Source organism: Sus scrofa, chromosome 9 (genome assembly GCF_000003025.6).
Source record: "Sus scrofa isolate TJ Tabasco breed Duroc chromosome 9, Sscrofa11.1, whole genome shotgun sequence".
In the NCBI taxonomy this organism is placed as follows: Eukaryota; Metazoa; Chordata; class Mammalia; order Artiodactyla; family Suidae; genus Sus; species Sus scrofa.
Genome location: NC_010451.4, coordinates 108,085,150 through 108,102,811, shown reverse-complemented (window position 1 = coordinate 108,102,811; position 17,662 = coordinate 108,085,150). Strand labels below are relative to the sequence as shown.

General features: G+C 41.5%; 1 protein-coding gene across 43 annotated transcripts in view; it reads left to right on the top strand.

Moving 5' to 3' along the window:
• Positions 1 to 17,662, top strand: part of NRCAM (neuronal cell adhesion molecule) — a 319,153-nt gene that overhangs the window by 145,207 nt on the left and 156,284 nt on the right. For 40 of the 43 annotated variants that reach the window (XM_021063526.1, XM_021063566.1, XM_021063563.1 and 37 more), the window contains one exon: positions 3,321 to 3,397. The exons of 2 other annotated variants lie outside the window; for them this stretch is intronic. The gene's annotated coding sequence lies outside the window, so the exon portion shown is untranslated. Of the gene's footprint in view, positions 1 to 719; positions 767 to 3,320; positions 3,398 to 17,662 lie in introns of all 43 variants that reach the window. One more of the 43 variants, XM_021063529.1, reaches the window with a different exon arrangement.

The window sequence follows — 17,662 nt, the reverse complement described above, 5'->3', positions numbered from 1 at the left end:
ATGGGTGTCACTGAAAGCTGGAAACTGTAATCCATAGGCAGAGGGTGGGGTGGGTGGTATCAGCTTTGAGCTGCGGGAACCTCCCACTGACAGCCACTGAGTTTTCCCCATTTGGGTCCTTCCTGCAAGTTTTGACCATGTGGACCGCTCTTTCCCCTTCCTGACCCTGTTATTTCTTGGTTTCTTCGATGCCTTCCTCTTTCTGACAAATTCCCCTCTTACTCCCCTCCCCTTGCATCTCTGAAGCATCCCCACACCAAGTTTATCCTGTCCTCTCTCAAAAGCCATAGGGTGAAGCAGAAAAAGCACAAGTCTGGGATTCAGACAGAAGTGGTATTGGGTTCCAGATGTGTGACTTGCCGGTTGTATGACTAGGGTCCTCTCCTTGACCTCCCTGTGCCTTAGTTTCTGTCTCTCTGTCAAGGCGGTGACGATGCTTATTGCATTGGTACATCACCTGCATGTCTGGAGTGTAGTACACCCTATTAAATGTTAGTTCTCTTGGCTCTTCCTGGTATAAATTCAAGTAAAATTAGTTTTATTGACATATGTCTATAATTGACCAATTCCTCAATATTAGGTTGTAGCCCCAAGTCATCTGTGATAAAGATTTTCAGCAGTAGCTTCACAGCAATGTGGCGAAAATTGGGGTGAAAATGCATTTCAAGGGCTCGGTTCAGCAAACTAAAGCACTCTTTAAGCTTCTGTTCATTTTACAGACATTTGTTTTAGAAGAGACCTTCAGAAGGCAGGAACAGGCCACCTGGTGAGTTGTGTATCCGCCCTACCATGATTATTTGGAGGTTAAAAAGGGCTTTGGTATGTTTTGGCCAGTGGACCCAAGAGTGCTGCCATTCTGCTCTGCCCATGGGGTCCCCAAAGGAGATGCTTAAAGTGAGGATGCTGAGACATCAAGACAAAGTACAAATGCGTTGTTAGCTGAGGTCTTGGACTTGAGTCCCAATGCCTCTGTTACTCTAGGCTGGAAGAGTTGACAGCTCCTTTCCCCTGAGTGAGTAATGACTGGGAAGCCGTGCCCTACATTAGTCAGGATCTCATTTCCTAAAGCCCAAACCAGGGTCAGACATTAACACTGCAATGTGAAGAGAAAGACTGGTCAAGGTCCACATCCAGTAACAAAAAAAAAAAAAAAAAAAAAAAAAAGAGATGGAATGGAAGGAGGGGTTTCCCAATTGTCAAGTGTGGTACTGAGCTACCACACCTGCCTCAGGTCATGGGCAGAAGCAGAGACAAGCTACACTGGCGGAGAGAGATGCAGAAAGATGGAGAGATGGCTAGGCTTCAGGGAGAGGAACGGGACCCCAGCCACACGCTGACCTGACCAAGTTCCATCTGTAAAAGGTGCACTCACATATCAGGACAACAGAAAGTCACAAAATTATTCTATTAATAAAATGAAAAGGTTTTTTTTTTTTGCCGTAATATCAGATGTCATGACCAAATCAGTGTGGTTACCGCTAAATCAGTGTTCCATCTGTGTTTTCTGATTCATCTTTGGGGGAGGCAGATGTTACCCCCAGAAGCCAAGAATCTTGTATGTTGGTTCCTGAAACATCCCCACAGCAGCCTTCCTTTCCAATCTCTTCCCTCTCAGACAGGTGCTCTTCTGACAGCTGTTCTTTCTTCTTGCCCAAAACCTTTGGTAGGTCTGCATGGTTCTTATGTTCCAGTCCAGACTTGTAAATTGGTTGGTGCTCAACCCTTTGCCCTCCAGTAGCATATGAGCCCTGTAGCCTCCCCTCTTTGGCATGTTCCCTGCCTTCCACTGTTACCGTGTCTGTAGCTCCATTGCCCTGCCAGTGGGGACACACCACCCACTTTGTCATTGCCATTCCTTTGTTGCTGCCCTTCCCTCTGCTCAGAATGCCCTTTCTGCCTACCTTTAAGGTTTAACCCAAGTTCATCTCCCGTGGAAAGCCTTTTTTGATGCCCCCTTGTAGAATTAATTATTCTTTTGTGGTTTCAATAATATGGTCTCTAAATACTGTGTTTTATGGTAGTTCTGTTTTCCCATCGGTAGGTGGACTGAGATCTCTTGTGGTAGGAAACATGCCCTGTTTACATTTATTTCTTGTTCCTTATTGATATTTATCCAGCCTATTGACTGATACATATTAAATGTTCACTGTGTTTATTTAGTTGAATTGTTATTGTAGATATAGCTTCAAAGCCCTGTAGACTCCTACACACTAGACTTTTTGTAAGTAGGAACTGAATGACAAGAAAAGAAAACTTTGTTTACCCTAAAATTGGTTTTAATTCCAAGGGAGAATCACTAACTTGTGCAGCATTACCATTTTGTCCCAATAAAATATTGCATCAGGTCCAGTGAAAATCTACTGAGTGGTTTTACATGTAGTTATGATAAAGCTTTTTGGAACTTAATACAGAAGATATTTTATAACACGTGCATAAACTAAAACATCTGAGATGATGACACACGTTTTTATTTTAGTAATAGAATCATTTTGCAATTCATAGTTGTCTTAATATTTGTGTGCAGCCAGGAGTTCCTGAATTGACACTTGTTTCTCTTCTCTGAAAGGTTTTTCAGAGGTTGATATAGTATGACTTCTGTTTCCAAAAGTCCAAAGTCCAAAAAGGCACAAATCCTCTTTTAGAAAACCCATGGATGCCCCTGAATTGGTTGTCTTAAAAAAAAAAAAAAAAAGCAAGCGAGACCTAATGTGCTTAGCTGTGATTGTTTTACTCCTCGTCTGTGTTGTCTCTTCCCGGCTGATTCTCAGCTGGAATATTTGCAGAGGCAGCATTCAGGCTGCAGAGAGGAGGGTTGGAGATTGCCAAGCTCTGGCATTGTCCATAGCTGGGCCTTTGTCAAAGCCCAAAGGGGTCTTCTCTGCTCTTGGCTGTCCCCATCATCTCTTGATGACTCTCGTTGAAAACTTGGGGCCTTTCAAACATTGTCAGAAGAATTCCTACTCTACTAAAGAAAACATTTAAATAATAATAATCCCACAAGAGGGAACTACTTTACCACACTGTATACATGCATTACCCTCTATTCCCATGAACTGAAAAAAGGAACCAGACATGACCCTTTTGGTTGAGATCCATTAAGGGAATGGCTACCAGAGTTTCAGTCACCTCTCCTCTGTCACTTTTGATTGAAAACAGCGGAGATATGTTTTGGCAAATCTATTCATAATTTGTCTTTCCTTGCAGGGCTCCCCGGTAATTGTGTTTCCCATCGGGGAGTCAGTTGGAGTTAATGTATTGACAATCTACTGTGATTGATGATGAATGTCTCGTTAACATTCCCCCCACTCTTCAACCCACAGAGCAAGCTGGGAAGATTTGTGGCTTAAAGAATCAAAAGCAAGGACAACTTCTGCAGATAAGAAGGTCTTCTTCAAAGGTAGGAGTTTATCTTCTTAATAGGATTAAATGAGTTGCTGGTTAAAGGAGGGAATTACACCATAAAATAATGTGATTATGTGATATTATTGCCGTATTTAATACTGTCAGTCCAAAGAGTATGATGAAGGACAGGGAGTCGGGATATAGCTGCAAAAACATTAATCGTACTGCTTGTCAAAGAGGATGGATCAAACACACAGAGAAGAAAGCCAGCCCTTCACATCTTTTCACAGTAATAAGATCTTTGTTTTACTAAATTGCAAATCATATAAAGTTTAGAACATAGACAGCAGAATAGAAGCATTGCTGGTCAACGATATGTTTTTGAAGGAATTAAAGGTTTAAAATTATAGGGAATTATAAGAAGAGAGTACATGATTTTTTAGGTCTCACCATGAAGTCTAAAGAATACAAAAGTCCATTTGGAAAGTTTGAATGTTACTTTGATGTGTACTTTCTGCTCTGTAAATCCCTTCCCCACCCCTCATTTCCCACCAGCCCAGTCCAGTTTATATCATTTAGACTTATCAGCTCTAGAAAGGACTCTGCCAGGACAAGGCCATCTATTACAGTCTTGAACTTGATGAAAAATATCTTAACTGGCGATCTGGAACATAGTTCAGAGAACTTATCTCAACCAATAATAGCTTTTTTAAGGAATTTTATGAGAGCGTGATTGTTCAGCCTTTAGTTCTTTACCTCTTAGGCTTTTTAACAAATTTTTTAACAAATAAAAAAAACCTCCATGGAATTTAATTAAGAAACAAAGATTGTATGCAAGATTTTGAGGTCGTAAAATCTTGCAAGATGTCATCCCTTGTCCTTGAGAAGTCTTAAATTGATCCATCCCTATGTCATTTTGTATGTTAGAGGAAGTGATTCATGCCTTAGTTAACTCTGCTTCCAGTGTGTTGTATAGAACCTGAATTCATTGTTTGGAATATTTCAAAACTCCCCCAGAAATCACCAAATCAGTAGGCTGAAAACCAAGAAGGTTGCTTTGTGACTCAAATAGCACACATTTTGTTCTTCTTGGAGAGTTCTTTAAAAGTGAAAATTGGAGTTCCCGTCGTGGCTCAGTGGTTAATGAATCCAACTAGGAACCATGAGGTTGCGGGTTTGATCCCTGCCCTTGCTCAGTGGGTTAACGATCCGGCGTTGCTGTGAGCTGTGGTGTAGGTTGCAGACGCGGCTCAGATCCTGCGCTGCTGTGGCTCTGGTGTAGGCCGGTGGCTATGGCTCCAATTCAACCCCTCGCCTGGGAACCTCCATATGCCATGGGAGTGGCCCTAGAAAAGGCAAAAAGGCAAAAAAAAAAAAAAAAAAAAGTGAAAATTAGTAAAGACTAGCAACATTGCCAAGGTAATTATGCCTAAAACCAAGAGAGCCTTAATTTTGTGTAAGTTGCCCTTTGAATGGAATGCTCCCTCATTAATGTAAAATGACTTACTTTATGAAGTTTTGATTCGCCTAGACATACCCCCTCCAACGAGAGTCCGTTTTTCCTAAAATAAAGACACTTACAAGGTGAGGCAGTGTAATAGACCCCTCCATTCTGGCAGCATCGTGGAAGTCTGCATACACTCAATCACAGTTGTTAGGAACTAGGAGTGAATAGTATGGTGGTGTAACTTACCCTTTCCTTATCCTTGGCCAGCAGTGCCATACAAATGAATGTTGCTTCCATAAGACTCTTAGGCAAGCCAAGCATTTTATTAAAAGATGATCGCTGATAATTTCCAGAAGCAGCCAGACTTCTTGGTCATCATCAGCAGGTGGCTCCACGGGGGCTGTCAGGAACAGGGTGGGCTTCCGTGAGGGAAAAAGGGTGCGTGAGACTTTTCTGGAAGAAAGCACCAGAACAGATAAGGTGAAAGTTTACAGTTGAGTCTTGTGGCCACTAGGTATACTTGTTAGTATAATAGAGGTAAAACTTAATCTTTGATTCTTGGGAGCCTGATTTTTGTCTCTGGGACTTAGGCCCCTAGGGCCTTTGTTCTTCAGCTCCCAAAAGCTGTTTTGCCCAAGGTTGTTCTCTGGTCCTTTTCCAAAATGGGGGTACTCTTGTCTTGCGGTCTTGGTGGTAAATGAAGTGGCCTACCAAAAAATAAATAAATAAATAAAAATAAACCAGCAGCAGCAGTAAATGATGGCAAGTTCTTCTGTAGATAATATTGTGTGACACTCAGGAGAAGGAGAAAGACTGAAACACCAGGAGGTGACTTGTAAATGGTGAGAGGGGAAAATATACAAAGACAGGGCAAGCGAAGGGGCTGCCGGGGAAGGAGTGCCTCGTGCCCAGCAGTGGTGCTCAATACAGTGGATCCTCCTCGGAGAGTTTTCCTGGCTGGTTGCATTATTTTCTCATTCCTTCACTGCCATTCTGGTATTTGACTTCACATCTATCTTCTCCAGCAACAAGTGAGAAAGTTCGTCGACCTTTCCCGCATTTTTTCTGTGATCTTGGCTGGTCTTTTGTCAGATGATTACAGCGAACTTGTAGTCATCAGGCACCAGGAGAGCCACGAAAACATCTCATTTTATCTTTGCGGAGGATTGAATCTGGTTGAAACTAAATGCTGAGTATCTCCCCATGGCTTTCCCTTTGCCTCACAAAGAGGCCCTGAAATTTCCTCTAAAGCACACTTGTATTCAGAATGTCCCCAGGCTATTCAAGAATTTGGCCTCTGACATTAGAAGAGAAAGTTGCTCTCCAGCTACTTAGAGTTTTCAGTCGCCTTTCCCACGTTCACCAGTGGGCTGTGGTATCCGAAAGATGTGGGCAGCCAGAGGCCAGGTCTTTGAAGCCCCACCCCCACCCTCTGTCCATGTCCGGTGGCATCTAAAAACTGCCTTTGCATTCATCGTCAGCACAAATGTGTAAATTCTCTCCAAGGATCGTCTGTCTTCTGTGTGGCTTGAAATCCTTGAGCTGCAACGTGGGACAGCTAATGATGGAATTTCAGTAAGCCACCAGTTGAGAAGAGGAGATGTACTCTAAATCATTCCATGTAACTGGTTTTCTGCTCTGGCTCCATGTGTGTAAGTCTGAGCCTGGTTACAACCATGATGAGGCCAAAGAAGGGTGGTCCCTGTGCCAGTTCCCACTTGGGAAGCTGTAGAAGAGGAAAAATCAGACAGGTCATTGGAGTTATTTAATGATTGTTTTTGGTTCATGATTTGAAAGGTGTTCTTTCCATTGGACTCATAGTAATAACTTTTAAAATGATGCATACATCTTAGGAGAATGGTGGTTATATTCTGAGTAGATAATAGCAAAACTGTTAACAGTAAAAGAAATATACATATCATTTTCTTTTTCTTTTTATGACCGCACCTGTGGCACATGGAAGTTCATGGGCTAGGGGTCTAATTGGAGCTGCATCTGGGGCCTACACCACAGCCACAGCCACAGCCACACCAGATCCTTAACCTGCTGAGCAAGGCCAGGGATTGACCCCGCATCCTCACAGAGACAACCTCGGATCTGTAACTTGCTGAGCTACAATGGGAACTCCAAAACTTTATCTTATAATTGATTGATAAATATGAATCAATATGTTATTACAAAGCCCAGCTGGTAGCATTCCTTTTGTGGTACAGTGGAAACTAACACAACTAGTATCCATGAGAATGAGGGTTCGATCCCTGGCCTCACTCAGTGGGTTAAGGATCCAGTGTTGCCGTGAGCTGCAGTGTAAGTTTACAGATGTGGCTGGAATCCCCTGTTGCTATGGCTGCGGCGTTGGCCAGCAGCTATAGCTCCGATTTGACCCCTAGCCTAGGAACTTCCATGTGCCAAGGGTGTGGCCATAAAAAGCAAAAACAAACAAAAAACAAAATAAAACAAAACAAAAAACAAAGCCCAGCTGGGACTACTGTTTTCTGATGCTCTTTGATGGTAAAGAGATCTACCAAAGTTTTGTCCTACAGGATTATTTTGAAGGCTGAGAAGTTTCATTTCCTATTGCTCAATACCAGACACATCTAGAAGACATACATCGTCCACTAAAGGGATACTTGCCTCACAAAACTAGAGATGAAAAGCTCATCAGCCAAAGGAAGTTACCCTGGGAAGCCCAGAACTTGCAAAAAGCAAGACAAGGACCTAAATAGAACCAAAAGATATTCACCTCTTGATGGTTTTAGGAGATACTTTAGAGTATCCTGGAGGCACACTTGAAAGAAATAGTCAGACATCCTGCAAAGTAATTGAAATCGAGAATCCATGGAAGGCCCTTCTGTTTGCCAATTGGGAGGGGCAAAAGATATTCACCTCTCAATGGTTTTAGAGCAGTTAAAATTGATTAGGTATTTGATCAACTAGAAATCCAGGATGATACTTACTAATTTCCTTCCTCTTCCCCTGACCTATGATGGGGGCAGGCTCCAGATCTTAACTCAGCGACAGCATCTCCTGAAGCGGTACCAGGTACCATCCTGGACAGTCCCTCCCCTGGGGGTGTGGCAAATGTCTTCATGGAATGAGTGCTCACCACCAAAGAGCAGCATTCTCAGAAGCCAAAAGAGAGGGGGGAACATTCTGTCCTTCCATCCCCTTGGTGTACTGCCCAGCTTTCCATTTCTGTGCAGAGTCTGAGTAACGCCCTGTGACCAGGGATCAGAAAGAAGCGTGTTAAATCCACAGACAGTGTTTCTATAGGGAGCTTGAGGTATCAGTTATCATACACCTCCCGGTAGTTCTCTCTGCATCATTATGGCATCTGTGATTGAGATGCCTTTATTGATTAAGTCCTTTCCACCCCTTGCAGCCTGCCCTGAGGATTTTTAAGGGACACAACCATTTTTCCCCTGGAAACCCGCCCTCTCTGCCTGCATTGCTTCAGGCTGCTCAGTTTAGTAGCTGTCTTTGCAGCTCAGGAAGAGCTGTGGAAGGGCACCTGAGGAAAGATATCAGCCTCCTCTCTTGGGGAGAGCGGGAGGTGGGAGGTTGTGCCAGGGCGAGAGAGTGATGCGAAGGGTGGCATCATGCCTTGTGGCAGCAGCAATTCGTGCTGGTTGTCAAGAGAAGGAATCCTGCACCTTGCATACATTCCTCCCCTCTCCTCCCACTGTGGTGCAACAGGGAGAAGTGATCCACTTTCCAACTGGAAGGAAAAAATTGCCTAGATCGCTCTAGTACAGGAAATGTGTAGCAACTTAGCATTCTGATACCGAAGGGCTGATGCAGTGACCTTTTCAGGTACTTACTGGATCAAATTTGTTTTCCCTGATGCACTTTTGGCTGGAAACTTTTAAATGGTTTCTAGGGTCAGCAGCATTTTAAATGGTTTCTGGGGTCACGAGGCTAGATCAGTGGAACGTGGGCTTTAATTTGGGGTCTCACTAAATGACTGGAACTGTGGCACCAGGGAGGGGAACCGCTGCCCTGTGACCCTTGTTCCCATCAGCACAACCTCTACTGAAAGAACTCTGCCTCCTGGGAGCGAGTTAATTCAAAATGATCATTATAAACGGCATCCTTTATTCGTTCTGAATTATGATCTTTATGTTCAACATTCTCGTGACCAAGATCAATATTTATTGAACTCCATCCATCCTAAGCTACTCCGAGGCACTCTGAGTGTTGACAGGACTGGAAAACCTTCGAAGCTCGCGTCCTTCTGACTCTGGACATACAAAGGTGGGCTTGTGTTATCATAGCCCTTCCACCCAGCATCTGGACATTTTATCCCTGGCTGCCTCCGGAGGGAGTCAAATCCTGACAGCAGGGTTATCTAGGGAACTACCCAGGAGGAAAATGAAGCCCAGTGTGGAGCAGGAGGCCAGGCCCAGGCCCCTGCTGGGACTGCAGTATGTTCCTGTCACATCTGACTGCAGACACAAATAGATACTTGGACTTTTTCTCTTTTCTTTCTTTCTTTCTTTCTTTTTTTTTTTTTTTTTTTGCTTTGTTGTGTTTTATTTTGCCTTTTGTGACAGCATTCGTTTTGTCAGGCAAAGAAAAAAAAAAAAACCTCTTGGAAGGAATCAAGTTTTCATATCTGCAGAAGGCATTGCTGCAGCTTTTGTCAAACTTAGCTGGGCTGTAAAGGGTCTTTGTTTCTGGTTGACTGTTGCAGAAAGCCAGTCCATAAACTAGCCCTCAGCCGGGAGAGAATGATTTCTATTGAACAAGTCGAGTGCGGTATGGTGCATGGGGCCAGTCCTGAAAAGGGTTTTGTTTCTTGCAGCATGGTGGAAATTCACATTCATATTGCTGGGGCGCGTTCGTTAGTATGCACGGTTAAACAATGGGGATGCCAGCTGACGCGTCCGTGTTGATTAATGCATTCCTGGAACGTGTTGATTAATGTCTTCTTGTGAGGCCTCCTTAAGCCGAGGCTGCACCTGAGGTGTGTGTGATGCGTCTCCTCTCTGCTGCTGCATCCCTCACATGGACCCATTTGCACGTGGGTCTTCCGGGTGTCTGTTTCACACCAGCGCCTTTGTAACGAACACCACAGATCTAGCAGACTTTTTTAGGGGAATAGTCTCTTCTGGTAGAAGCGTTCTCTGTTAAAATCTAGCTGGGACTCTCTAAACCATGATGTTCATAGAAACGTAAATCCTCGGTGCCATCCCTCTGTCCTATGGCTGATCCTGTCCTGACTTTCATTTTTGTTCTTCTCAAAGTTTTTGTAAAGAAAAATACAGAAAATACTCATGGAGTGCAATTGTCACTTGAATAATACAGGAAGAGCTATGCAAATGGACTGCCCCTTAGATGCTTGCTGAACTTGGCATCTCAGTTGGCAATCCACTCTTCCCAGAGACAGGGATTTCCATCAGCCTGCCAGGGTAATTACTTTTCCAGTGGGCTTCATTCAGGGTTGTGACATTTCTTGCTCTATTATGAATTCCCATTAAACAACCTATTTTTTTTTTCATAGATTGTTTCCCAAAAGATCCATCTTGATGGGGTTCTGCTTAGCTGATGGTTTGAAAAAGATATGTGATTGAGAGTTTTTATTTGCTTGGTATCTTGTGCTTGTTATTTGAGACAGAAGAATTCTACCTCCACCTTTAAAGCTTGCTGATCCTAAGGTACAGCCACTATGGAAAACAGTATGGATGTTCCTTAGATAACTACCATATGATGCAGCAATCCCCCTCCTGGGTGTATAGCTGGAAAAAGCTATAATTCAAAAAGATACATGCACTCCTATGTTCATTGCAGCACTAGTCACAATAACCAAGATATGGAAACAATGTATATGTCTATTGACAGATGAATAGATTGAGATTTGGTACATATATACAATGGAATACTACTCAGCCATAAAAAAGAACAAAATAATGCCATTTGCAGCAACATGGATGGAACTAGAGATTATCATACTAAGTGAAATAAGTCAGAAAGAGAAAGACATGATATCACTTATATGTGGAATCTCAAATATGGCACAAATAAATCTATCTACAAAACAGAAAGACATTCACAGACATGGAGAACAGACTTGTGGTTGCCAAAGGGGAAGGGGAGGGATTGGGATGGACTGGGAGTTTGGGGTTAGTAGGTGCAAACTATTACATTTAGAATGAATAAGCAGTGAGGTCCTACTGCAAAGCACAGGGAACTATATCTACTCTCCTGGGGTAGACCAGGATGGAAAATAATATTTAAAAAATATTTAAAAAATTCAGCTTCTTGATATTTATAGCATCATAATAAAGTGTATTCTTTTTTTTTTTGTCTTATAAAAGCCTTGCTTATCCTAGAATTTTCATCAAGATGGCAAAAATGATGAGAAAGCCATGTTCTAAAATGGTGAGAGAAGGTCTGAGCATAAGAGAAATGATTTAGTGGGACTGATGTGATGGTATTGCCACTTTGTTTTGAGGCTCCAACCATAGCACTTTAACAGAGGAAACCAGTAATACAGAAAAACTAATTTTTTTCCTAAAAAAAAAAAAAGGCAACAAGTTCATTCTGAACAAGAAGGAATTGTTATATATTAAAGAATTCAGGAGTTCTCTTGTAGTGTAGTGGGTTAAGGATCTGGCATTGTCACTGCAATGGCTTGGGTCACTGTTGCAGCACAGGTTCAATTCCTGGCCCAGGAACATTCATATACCTCAGCCAAAAAAAAAAAAAAAAAAAAAAAATCAGATAAAGAATTCATGTGTGAAACTTATATAAAGAAGTAGTGGCATCACTGATACACTAATTATTGGCATGAATTTAATGGTGAAAGATGACATGATAATTTTGAAAATAGGGCTTGAGAGATGGTTCTTTATTTCATTTAGACTTAGCAAAGGTCTACTTTGGAAGGGTCATAGAACACATGACTCCTGTGTTATTTAATTAATAATATCTAACTCCCAACCTGCTGTTACTTTAAAACGTTTGGTTCTGTCTGCCTCACAAGGAATGTTTGTGGGGGAATAAAGTAAAATATTGAATTACTTCATCAGCATCTGTATACATAAGTTTCTCGCTAAAAATGTGAGGTACACAAAATATGTGTTGAAATCCTTGTAATGCATATTTGATGTGGAAGACATAGTTGGGAAAATTAATCTTATTTGATTTTCAGAGAACCCCTAATTATCTGGTAATTTAAAAGGGAAATGCACCAAAATAGCTGCCTAAGAGGGAGTTCACATTTATGATTAGACATGCATTTTCCTGGTTAGCTTGAATTCTACAAGAATTGAAAGGATAAACAAAGAGAAGCAGCGGACATGATTAATCCGTTTTTCTGCAGAGCTTTTGATACTGTACTGAATAAAAGCCTTGCTGACAGAAGCTGTTATCCTGGTGAAGGAAAGGCCACAAGAACAGGTTATGAAAGGAGAGAATGGAAGGCAGAGAACAATCCACATGAAGAAGGGACACAGAGAAAATGGTTCCTGCAGATTTCTTTTCTTTTCTTTTTTTTTTTTTTTTTGTCAGTACGGCTCAAAGAATACATATTTAATGTAGTTCTCTTAAATGGTTTTTGTTCCCTGGGGCAAACAAAAAAATCTGAGAAATAGAATTTGATAAATATAACTAGACAGAACTACCATATTTAAATTACTCAAGTGACCTGGAAAATATATCAATCTAAGTGTCCTGTAAAATATTTACTATATAACATTTCCCTTTACAGAGAGTCCAAATATAGATATGTTTTAATATTGAAAACATATCTGTATTTTCAAATTGATTTGTTGTGCAAAATAATAAAAAGCTTTCTTGCCTAGAGGAGTAGGAAAAAAAAAAAAGACATGTCCTAGGTGCCATCCTCTGGCACCATCCTGGGTACTGAGACCGTGCTCTGTAAATACTTGTTGAGCTGAAATGAATGCTTGTTATGTATCCAAACCAGAAGTTATCCCTAGAGAGAGAACTTTCCCCCTAATTTTCTCTCTGGGTCTTCCCATGCGTTGTTGTTACTTACTGGTTACCTGGAACAGCTTTACGGTAAATAAATGAAATAAAATTTTCACTTTCCTGAAAACTATTGTTTTTCTGCTGTAGATCAAGCTCCAAGTTCAGTAAGGAAGTAGATTTCAAACATTTACCTTTTAATGGTTTTGCTGATTCTGTCCAAATTATTTTTATTACTGAATTGTAGTTCTCTTGATTTCATAACACACAGAAGGTGGAGTTCCCTGGTGACTCAGCAGGTTAAGGATCTGGTGTTGTCACTGCTGTGAGGCAGGTTTAATCCTTGGCCTGAGAACTTTTATATGTCATGGGAGCAGAAAAAAAAAACAAAAACAAAAACACAGAGTAGCCTTACTGACTGTTAAATGAGTGATATGGCAAAAAGTGCTCTGGGAGTTCAAAGGAGTAGGGACCACTAGATATTGGAAGGGCTGACAGAGGTTTCTGACAGATTTGAACTTGACCTGATCATTGAAGGAAGAATGGTACTAAAACTCGTTCGGAAAAACTACATTGAAAAGAGGACACTTTCCAGCAGAGGAAATGGCACTCTTGAGGTGGGAGGGAGATAACCGTATTTGCATGGCCAAATGGAAAAAAAATAAGTAAACCAATTTAAAGCAGAAAGTAGGAGTTCCCGTCGTGGCGCAGTGGTTAACGAATCCGACTAGGAACCATGAGGTTGCGGGTTCGGTCCCTGCCCTTGCTCAGTGGGTTAACGATCCGGCGTTGCCGTGAGCTGTGGTGTAGGAAGCAGACGTGGCTCGGATCCCGCGTTGCTGTGGCTCTGGCGTAGGCCGGTGGCTACAGCTCCGATTCAACCCCTAGCCTGGGAACCTCCATATGCCGCGGGAGCGGCCCAAGAAATAGCAACAACAACAACAACAACAAAAAAGACAAAAGACAAAAAAAAAAAAAGTAGACCTAAGGTGTGGTGGAAAATGGCATTGGAGAGCCGTTTGTTCTTCCTTTTTTTCATGAATAAATAAACATTTATTCATTCATCTAGAGCGACTATGTTTCAGACACCCTCAAAGAGTCGCAAGCAAGGTATACTGTACAAGACAGGTATATAGCACAAGTATTGCAACATGGTGTAATTAGTCCAAAAAGATAACAATAATGCATGTGTATATACTTATGTGTGTGTATGTGCACATAAAGGTATGTGGTGATGTAAAGGTGAATGTGACAATTCTGCATGGTAACATCAGGAAGATCCTTGAGGAGGAGGCTCAAAGATGTGGAGGCATCTTCCAGGCACATGTGGAGAGGGATGTTCCAGCCATTGGAGAACAGAGGCAACGTGGATACCACTAGAATCCTGGCACTGGGTACACTTGGATTGCATTGACTTGGTTGAAGGTGGAGAAGTTGGAGGTGCCATAAAGGCTGGTTGGAACCAGGAGTTTGGGGTAGGTTGTGGCATTCCACTTAAGGATTCTGAGTAAGGGAGTCACATGATCAGATCTGAGTTTAGAAGAGATACCCTGTCAACTATATGAGTGACATTGGAAGCTGGAAACCAGGAGGAGGTGAGAAACTGGGAGAATTGCAAGGGAGCCCGACCCAGGGTCCTAGCAGAGGGGATAGTTTAGTGTCTGTTCAAGTGAACCTATATGCCACTCAGCGAAGAAATGAAATATGAGGAAAAGCGAGTCCTGACTCCTGGCTTTAGAGACTGGTGGACAATGGTGTTACTGACCAGAACAGAAAATGTAGAAGGGCTACTTCTGAGAGGAAGAGAAAGGATTCTGTTGTGATTATATTGAGTCTGAAGTATGTCTGATTGTGAATAGACTATAGTGAGTTTGAACAATGTTCGGTTCTGAACCCATTAGGTTCATGAGTGGGAAGTGAGGCGGGCCCACCATTGTCTGGAGAAAGTTAATCAGTATCTTAGGAAAATTCCGTGAAAACACTTGAAGACAAGGGAGGCAGTTAGGAAACTGTGTGTGGTAGATGCACGAGAACTGAGATCCCCCAATTAGGAGCAAGGCTGAGGGAATAGTGAGAGATGCCAGGAGGCAGGCAAGCAGCTGCTGGAGAAAGCAAGCCCTTGCCTGTCATCGTTTGCTTTGCATTTAGTTGAGCTTTTGTCCCTGGATTCCATGAATGCAATTCTAATTGAGACATCTCTGCCTTAGGTGAGTTCCATCTATGAAACTAAGAACTGGCTTGGCAGCAGTAGTAACTGGGCATCCTTGGTTGTCCTAAGAATTAGTATACTTTTTTGTGTGTGAGGAAGGGAGGTGTTTTCCTGTAGACCATATGTGAGGAGAGTCAATGCCACCAATCACTGCCAAGAGAAAAACGGACCACAGAAACCAGAGGTCAAAAACTGTTATTAACCAAAGGACCTAGAATATACCCAATTTAGACTGAAATGACTTTCTTGAAGAGTGACAGAAAATTTTGCCAAGGGCAGAAATGAAGTAAAACAGTACATGGCATTCCCCAGGGTCACTAGAAACAATTTTTTGAAGCAATAACATGGGACAATATGTCAGTCTTACTAAGCAGACACATTTGAGCCCAGTGTAAGGGGAAAGTGCGGCATTGTTTTGCTTCTGTTTTTGTTAAGTTCATGGTGGTTTTGTTTTTTGGCTTTTGTTTTTTTGTTCTATGAGCACTATTTGGAAAGGGCGGCCAGTTAGACACAGGCCAAGTGATTGAGGTGGTATTTCTGTGCAACATTCCCATTTTAATAATTCTTTCAGATTTCTAGATGAAAGACAGCTTAACCCTGGGGCACATGCTCAGATGAATCACAAGTCTCAGAAATATTGTCCTAAAGTGATGCTTTGGGTGCAGAGGGAATTCATGTGTACTTACGGACACATTAGGGCATCATTAATGCCCCCAGTCATCATTTTAAATGCCCCACTAATAATTTATATTCATACACTTTGCATTTTGCGCTCCTAGGTATTTCTTAATCAAAACTCATACCACTGTGCATCCATCTTCTTTTCAGTCAATCAAATGGAAGAGGACTGTAGGTTTTTATAAATAGAGAAATTATCTCATTTCCTTTCTTCTTCTTATGTACACAGGATAAGCAGGGAAAAAGAAGACCCAAATTTGACTTGGTACTCTTTCATTTATCCCCAAAACGTAGGTGGGATGAGCTACTAAGTGGCTGTGAGGTTCTTGCCACGGGGCACCCTGCCTGCTTCCTTCTGCAGCTTTAGCAGTCCAGTCTTATTGCTAATGATCTGCCAGGTGCCTGGTACCACCTGGTACCATCTTCATCAGTTTCTATTGTCCTGGAAGTCATACTGGTGTTCCCTGTAGGCCATGGAACCTAGTTTCTGGAAGACCTGCCAACACTTAATTTAATTTCTGTAAATGTTGTCTGTAGGAAGAAAAACAACAACAACAACAACAACAACAACAACAACAACTCTGGTTTGTTTCCCACATCTTACTTGCATTGTTTGGAGTCTGGCTGGCATATAACGTACTTTGGCATCTGCAATGAAATTACGTTTTTCATCTGCCAGTAATTTGCTTCCTGATACAAGGAATGGGAAATGTTTGTTCAGATATAAATTGCACTCATTCAAAACTATTCAATACGTATAAAATTCTTTGTAAATGATGTTAGTTCATTTACAGTTTAAATTCATTTTCTTATCAAAATTATCCTTTTTCTTCTTGGCATTATATGGCTGTGCCTTATATACTTCATTGTAATTACATGTTTTACCTCTGTAGATATGGAGAATGTTACACAGTTTTCTTTTTTCTTTTTATAAATAATTACTTAAATTTTAAAAATTGAAGTGTAGTTGATTTACAGTGTTCTGTTAGTTTCTTGTGCACAGCCAAGTGATTCTGTTATTTATATATATAATATATTGATTATATATAAGATAATTAATTTTAATGAGAATTTATGAGTCATTGAAATCCAGTTCTATAGAAATAGTCAATATAAGTAACTTCCTGAGTACAATGTAAAGTAAAACAGAATTTGATTCTAAAAAAGATTGTCTATTACTGAATTGATTGATACTATTATATTTTGATCAAAACTACATGAATTTTAAAGCATTCTTTCTCATGATGGAACTTCTGTTGACTCATAAAACATTTCAGCGCCATAGCATCATCACCGTAATTTTAACCTTACAATATATTAGAAAAGAAAATGAAATTCTAGGCTGTAAAGCCAGATCTGATGCAGATTTTGCCTGGTCCCTTTGTTATCAATGTCTATTTTCCTCCTGGCCTGTGTGTCTCCACCACGGAAGATACTTGCTGCCTTCTCTGGCCTGTTCCTTGGCCTCTTCCTGTTCAGTGCTCCTGGTTCAGCACAACATGGAGCCAAGTCATTTCTCAAAGGGTCTCAGTGTCCCCAGGGGTACATTTGTCTTATGCTTCTGTGTTTTGTTGGCGTATATGTATGACACGAGGACCTTTTTAGAAAATAGATGTTTTTTCTCAGAAAATAGCATCTGGGACCCTCTAAGGCTGTATTCCATAAAGACAAATTAGTTTAATTTCATATGATATATCTTAATGTCTTCCCAATGGTGATGGCCCACCTTCAATATTTAATAAGGTACAGTCAACACAGTGTTATAACAAAGCAATTGAGAATAATCAAAATAGCAGTATTTTTATATCGTTACTTCCTTCTTCCATACTTCCTTTCTTTCTCTCCTTTCCTTCCTTCCTCCCTTCCTCTCTTTCACCTTCCCCTTCCTTCTTTCCTTTCTCTCTCTCTCACTCTTTCTCTCTCTCTCTCCCTCTCTCCTTCCTCTTTCTTTCTCCCCTCCCTCCCTCCCTCCCTCTGTGCATCCATCCATGTACCCATCATCCATCCCTTCCTTCCTTCCTCCCTATGCTTATAAAAAATGGCCACAGAAGTTC